This window comes from Schistocerca nitens, chromosome 10 (genome assembly GCF_023898315.1).
Source record: "Schistocerca nitens isolate TAMUIC-IGC-003100 chromosome 10, iqSchNite1.1, whole genome shotgun sequence".
NCBI classification, from domain to species: domain Eukaryota; kingdom Metazoa; phylum Arthropoda; class Insecta; order Orthoptera; family Acrididae; genus Schistocerca; species Schistocerca nitens.
This window is the reverse complement of record NC_064623.1, coordinates 193,484,975-193,492,912: the sequence shown is the minus strand read 5'-3', so window position 1 is coordinate 193,492,912 and position 7,938 is coordinate 193,484,975.

Below are 7,938 nucleotides of genomic sequence, written 5' to 3'. Positions count from 1 at the left end.
AATACGGGGGAAACAATTAATGGTTCAAATGGCTCTGAGCACTATGGGACTTAACTTCTGTGGTCATCAGTCCCCTAGAACTTAGAACTACTTAAACCTAACTAACCTAAGGACATCACACACATCCATGCCCGAGGCAGGATTCGAACCAGCGACTGTAGCGGTCGCACGGCTCCAGACTGTAGCGCCTAGAACCGCTCGGCCATTCTGGCCGGCGAAACAATTAATCTAGTTGTTTAAATGCCCTGCTATAGTAGTTAAAACTGACCACTAGAATAAAACTAAACTGCACATTTTCACAACACAACACAGAATTATCTTTCTCACCATCGGTTTTAACATAAAACCTCTGTTGTTTAAAAAGGAATATATAGACTAGACCATGTGCGTGTGTATGCTTATTGAAACGTTGTGTGAAAATTTGAATTAAATCAGTCAAGATCTTTTCGAGGGCTCTGGTAACAACTTTTCTCCTTTATAATTGTTTATATATTGTGCATATTAAAAATATATATCTTGCATCAACACAACTGTTTATTAAATCAAGGTCCAAAAATATGAAGTAAACGTGTCAGTAACTTTTCGTGTTGTTTGAAAACAACTTTAAAAAACGTCTTGCCTTTATCAAGTGAAATAGATTGGTTCAAAAAACAACTACAAATATTCATCTCATATGAATAGGAAGATTGGTGCACTTGTAAATTCTATGAATTAGTTTTTATTACGTGTTTCATGTGGATTAAACTACTCAACTCTTTGTGTTTCAATATTTTTAACAAATGAAATGTTTTAAGCGGTTATCGTACCGGATGATGGCTTATGGCCGATACCGGCAATGCTAATAAAATCCAGTTATTGCAGTTCAGTTTCATAGGTTTTTGGAACCTATATCGACTGCAGAAAATTGCCCGAAAAAAAAACTATAAGAGTAGATTGTGTCTCGTCTTTTGATACTGGTGTAAAAAAGGACTTTTTATCAACTTCCGGGTCCTACTCATAATTCTAGAATGGAAGAGTAGAGCTGCTATCTAGCGCAGCACAGCGGAAAAACCGGCAGGCAGGCAAGACTTCCACAGCCTTCTTGGATTGGGCACAGCTTGGCTTGGATGGGAGTAGAACAGCCTTCCCGCTCTGCTGATGACGTGCTGCAACTTGCCTGACCGGCTGACAGGCAAGCTCGGGCGGGTTGACAGCGGACTGTGTACACCTCAGGTTTCAGTGAGTACGGTACACTGCGCATCAAGACCGACACCTGTCGCTCATGTACGTAACTGATGAACGACGGCTTCAAAAAAAAAATCATATGTTCGCTAACGGTAACTGATCCCCACTTTCTGAGCTTGTCCAAGCTTGTCTGGTCATAAACTGTAATACCGTTCCTGACATTAAGTGCAGAACCGTAGAACCTGGCCATTTATTTATTTTCAACCCATTCGGTTGTGAAGCAGCTGAATCGGTTGAAAATAAATAAATCGCCAGGTCATGATGGGATTCCAATTCGGTTTTACAGAGAGTACTCTTACTGCATGGCTCCTTACTTAGCTTGCATTTATCGCGAATCTCTTGCCCAACGTAAAGTCCCGAGCGACTGGAAAAAAGCGCAGGTGACGCCTGTATATAAGAAGGGCAGAAGGACGGATCCTCAAAATTACAGACCAGTATCCTTAACATCGGTTTGTTGCAGTATTCTCGAACATATTATCAGTTCGAATATAATCAATTTCCTTGAGACAGAGAAGTTGCTGTCCATGCATCAGCACGGCTTTAGAAAGCATCGCTCCTGCGACATGCAACTCGCCCTTTTTTCACGTGATATCTTGCGAACAATGGATGAAGGGTATCCGACAGATGCCATATTCCTAGACTTCCGGAAAGCGTTTGACTCGGTGCCCCACTGCAGACTCCTAACTAAGGTACGAGCATATGGGATTGGTTCTTAAATATGTGAGTGTCTCGAAGACTTCTTAAGTAATAGAACCCAGTACGTTGTCCTCGATGGTGAGTGTTCATCGGAGGTGAGGGTATCATCTGGAGTGCCCCAGGGAAGTGTGGTAGGTGCGCTGTTGTTTTCTATCTACATAAATGATCTTTTGGATAGGGTGGATAGCAATATGCGGCTGTTTGCTGATGATGCTGTGGTGTATGGGAAGGTGTCGTCGTTGAGTGACTGTAGGAGGATACAAGATGACTTGGACAGGATTTGTGATTGGTGTAAAGAATGTCAGCTAACTCTAAATATAGATAAATGTACATTAATGCAGATGAATAGGAAAAAGAATCATGTAATGTTTGAATACTCCATTAGTAATGTAGCGCTTGACACACGTCGATTAAATATTTGGGCGTAACATTGCAGACCGATGTGAAGTGGGACAAGCATGTAATGGCAGTTGTGGGGAAGGCGGATAGTCGTCTTCGGTTCATTGGTAGAATATTGGGAAGATGTGGTTCATCTGTAAAGGAGACCGCTTAGAAAACACTAATACGACCTATTCTTGAGTACTGCTCGAGCGTTTGGGATCCCTATCAGGTCGGATTGAGGGAGGACATAGAAGCAATTCAGAGGCGGGCTGCTAGATTTGTTACTGGTAGGTTTGATCATCACGAGAGTGTCACGGAAATGCTTCAGGAACTCGGGTGGGAGTCTTTGGAGGAAAGGAGGCGTTCCTTTCGTGAATCACTACTGAGGAAATTGAGAGAACTAGCATTTGAGGTTGACTGCAGTACAATTTTACTGCCGCCAACTTATATTTCGCGGAAAGACCATAAAGATAAGTGAGATTAGGGCTTGTACAGAGGCATATAGGTTGTCATTTTTCCCTCGTTCTGTTTGGGAGTGGAAGAGGGAGAGAAGATGCTAGTTGTGGTACGAGGTGCCCTCCGCCACGCACCGTATAGTGGATTGCGGAGTATGTATGTAGATGTAGATGTAGAAATAATGAATCTATATCTATTGTGCCCGCTTTACATGCACAGCACAACGCAAATATGCTTCTGAAATCACGTACTTCCTATTCTTTCTTAGCTATATGCTCTCCAGCGCAGTGGTCGACAAAGTTACCCTCCCTCCCCTCCCCATACCCTCCTCGTAACGTGATGGAATCACCTGATCTTCTCACGTACCACTCTGTTATTAAGTCTGCCAGCAACTCAATTAGATGCCTCAGATAACTGCGAAAAGTTTATTAGGTTGTTACGTAAGCGTATATCTGAACAGAGACAGAGGGGGAGGGGGGGTGACGTCTGTGAGACCTGCAGAAAACCTACAGCTTGTTGTTTCCCTCCTCGTTACTGAAAAGGGGTATTGTCTACAAAGCTGACTCGACTTTTTCTTAAGTTTCTTTATTTTTGACTAACCGAGAGCTCATGTCCTAGAAAATACTTTTTAAAATGTAATTCGGCATTCAAAACTGTGCCTCTTTAAAAACGTGAGCTGTCAAAACGAAGCCTTATTACAGGTTTCAGTTCCCGCAATCATCTAACTATGTTCTAATTATATGAGTGTCCAGGCAGTACAATAAATAGCAGTTACACGTTGAAGAACTTCAATCCCAGTCAGAAATATCATCTCAAAATGGTCGCTGATGGTAACTAAACTCTCTGAAACCATGTATAACTGATTGACGCTGTCGGCGGGTTAACATTTTTAATAAACGAAATCTCGTGCTTAACAAACTTGCGTTTTCTTAATACATATTTCTGCTTGCCATTCTCATTCATGAAGACGCAAAGCTACTTCTTTTTGCTGATGATTCGAGTATAGTGATCGCACCCAACAAATAAGAATCAGCTGAGGAAATTTAAAATAATTATTAAGTGGGTCTCTGAGAATGGACCCACGGCGGGCGGAAACCTTATGCCACAACCGTGCGCCGATTTGCGGGGGAGGAATATGGTGTCACCGCCAGACACCACACTTGCTAGGTGGTAGCCTTTAAATCGGCCGCGGTCCGTTAGTATACGTCGGACCCGCGTGTCGCCACTATCAGTAATTGTAGACCGAGCGCCGCCACATGGCAGGTCTAGAGAGACTTCCTAGCACTCGCCCCAGTTGTACAACCGACTTTGCTAGCGATGGTTCACTGACAAAATACGCTCTCATTTGCCGAGACGATAGTTTAGCATAGCCTTCAGCTACGTCATTTGCTACGACCTAGCATGGCGCCATTACCAGTTACTATTGATACTGAGTCATGTACAGTCAAGAGCGACGCTCATCATTAATGGATTAAAGTTAAGTATTCCACCAGCTACGTCCGTTTTTCTAAATTCTAATTTCCTTGTCCTGTTCCAGACCTCACGCCAGCCTGCTTGAACTAAAACGCGTGCCTTTCGGCTTCCTCTCATACCCGGTGTTGGCTCTCCTGCCAACCCACAACAGCTTTTATACGGCATCATATTTTGAGGTAATTCGTCATTAAGAGAAAAAGAATTCATGGCACAAAAACGTGTAATCAGAATAATAGCTGGTGCCCACCCAAGATGACCTTGCAGACATTTATTTAAGAACCTTGGTATATTCACAGTACCCTCGCAATACATATATTCACTTACAAAATTTGTTCGTTAATAACCCGTCCCAATTAAAAAATAATAGCGATTTGCATAGCTACAGCACTAGAAGAAAGGACGATCTTAACTGTTCTGGGCTAAATCTGACTTTGGAACAGAAAGGCGCGAATTATCCTGCTGCAAAAATCTTTGGTCATTCGCCAAATAGCATCAAAAGTCTGACAGATAGCCATCCAACATTTGAAACTAAATTAAAAGGTTTCTGAATGACTCAGTAGATGAATTTTAAGGTAAGAGGTAGCAACTGTAAAAAAAAAAAATAGTTACATGTTCCACACCATTAGGAAATGTCGTGTTCAGGATCTAATTATGTAATGTTGTTCAGAAATTACAATACCTGTAAGTGCAAAGGTATTGCTTGCGTGAGAGTATGCAAGAAGTCTACGGCGATATAATAAGAGTTAAGCTGTAAGTCGACAAAGAGCGGGAAGGGTAATACTAATTTTTTCAAAATATGAGGTCTCCCACAGTTTTAGAAGGCGTACAAAGCGTTATGATGACGAGGAACGAATCGTCACCAATCTGATTGACTGGTGGCCAATGCTAAATAGAAACATACAAATCTCTTCCTTACATATTCAGCAGCCTTGTCAGTGAAGTCGATAAGGAGCTGGGTGCATGGTCTGGGTCTACAACGACTAAAATAAACAGAAGTCGTTGATAAAAAATAATATATTGTACTTAGCTGGTGGTACAGGAGTCTTCATAATGAGGAGGAATATAATTACAAACAGAGAGATATAGAGGCATCACATAGGCCATACTTCAACTAAGCGCCTTGTTAGAGGTTGCTTCCCATTAGCTGAAGGCTTTACTACTTTCCTACTTGACATCTCGAGCAAGAGTGGCCGAGCGCACGCTAGAGACTTGTTGCAAGCCGCGGAGTGGAGCTAGTCTCGACTCCCGGGTCCAGCGATACTGGTACGGAACGCGGTCGATAACTGCAACCCCTAACAAGTGTGGTATCAAACGTTGATACTACACAGAGTAATAATAAGTTGAAAGTCCACCCTTACAGTTCTCGTAACACACTGAACACTTACTTAATATGGTACAACAACGTCTAAGGTGTAAAGACTTCAAGATATTTAGAAACACATAGTGCAGATGGAAAATCATCGTCGAATTCACTCCGATGATAACATACAGGGTGGTCCATTGATAGTGACCGAGCCAAATATCTCACGAAATAAGCGTCAAACGTTAAACATACAAAGAACGAAACTCTTCTAGCTTGAAGGGGGAAACTAGATAGCGCTATGGTTGGCCTACTAGATGGCGCTCTCAAACCGATATCAACTGCGTTTTTTAAAATAGGAACCCCCATTTTTTATTGCATATTCGCGTAGTACGTAAAGAAACATGAATGTTTTAGTTCGACCACTTTTTTCGCTTTGTGATGGCGCTGTAATAGACAGAAACGTATAAGTACGTGGTACCACGTAACATTCAGCCAGTGCGGACGGTATTTGCTTCGTGATACATTACCCGTGTTAAAATGGACCGTTTACCAATTGCGGGAAAGGTCGATATCGTGTTGATCTATGGCTGTTGTGATCAAAACGCCCAACGGGCGTGTGCTATGTATGCTGCTCGCTGTCCTGTACATCATCCAAGTGTCCGGACCGTTTGCCGGATAGTTACGTTATTTAAGGAAACAGGATGTGTTCAGCCACATGTAATACGTCAACCACGACCTGCAACAAATGATGATGCCCAAGTAGGTGTTTTAGCTGCTGTCGCGGCTAATCCGCACATCAGTAGCAGACAAATTGCGCGAGAATCGGGAATCTCAAAAACATCGGTGTTGAGAATGCTACATCAACATCGATTGCACCCGTACCATATTTCTATGCACCAGAAATTGCATGGCGATGACTCTGAACGTCGTGTACAATTCTACAACTGGGCACAAGAGAAATTACGGGACGATGACAGATTTTTTGCACGCGTTCTATTTAGCGACGAAGCGTCATTCACCAACAACGGTAACGTAAACCGGCATAATATGCACTGTTGGGCAACGGAAAATCCACGATGGCTGCGACAAGTGGAACATCAGCGACCTTGGCGGGTTAATGTATGGTGCGGCATTATGAGAGGAAGGATAATTGGCCCCCATTTTATCGATGGCAATCTAAATGGTGCAATGTATGCTGATTTCCTACGTAATGTTCTACCGATGTTACTACTGGATGTTTTACTACACGACAGAATGGCGATGTACTTCCAACATGATGGATGTCCGGCACATAGCTTGCGTGCGGTTGAAGCGGTATTGAATAGCATATTTCATGACAGGTGGATTGGTTGTCGAAGCACCATACCGTGGCCCGCACGTTCACCGGATCTGACGTCCCAGGATGTTTTTCTGTGGGGAAAGTTGAAGGATTTTGCTATCGTGATCCACCGACAACGCCTGACAATATGCGTCAGCGCATTGTCAATGCATGTGCGAACATTACGGAAGGCGAACTACTCGCTGCTGAGAGGAATGTCGTTACTCGTATTACCAAATGCACTGAGGTTGACGGACATCATTTTGAGCATTTATTGCATTAATGTGGTAGTTACAGGTAATCACGCTGTAACAGCATGCGTTCTCAGAACTGATAATTTCACAAAGGTACATGTATCACATTGGAACAACCGAAATAAAATGTTCGAACGTACCTACGTTCTGTATTTTAATTTAAAAAACCTACCTGTTACCAACTCTTCGTCTGAAATTGTGAGCCATATGTTTGTGACTATTACAGCGCCATCTACCACAAATAGAAAAAAGTGGTCCAACTAAAACATTCATATTTCTTTACGTACTACACGGATATGTAATAAAAAATGAGGGTTCCTGTTTTAAAAAACGCAGTTGATATCCGTTTGACCTATGGCAGCGCCATCTAGCGGGCGAACCATAGCGCCATCTGGTTTCCCCCTTCAAGCTAGACTAGTTTCGTTCTTTGTAGTTTTTTCGTTTGGCGCTTATTTCGTGAGATATTTGGCCCGGTCACGATCAATGGACCACCCTGTATACCACCTGCGAGATAGCAGACGTGCTGATAATAGTTCAAAAAATGGCTAAAATGGCTCTGAGCACTATGGAACATAATATCTGAGGTTATCAGTCCCCTAGAACGTAGAACTAAGTAAACCTAACTAACCTAAGGACATCACACACATCCACGACCGAGGCAGGACTCGAACCTGCTACTGTAGAGGTCGCGCGGTTCCAGACTGAAGCGCGTAGAACCGCTCGGCCACACCGGTCGGCTGATAATAGTTATGACGTCGGCCGACAGATAGCGTAGTGGCATAGCTACCAAAGTGTATCCTGTAACAGAGAATGCTTACAGCCATAAGGCTCGG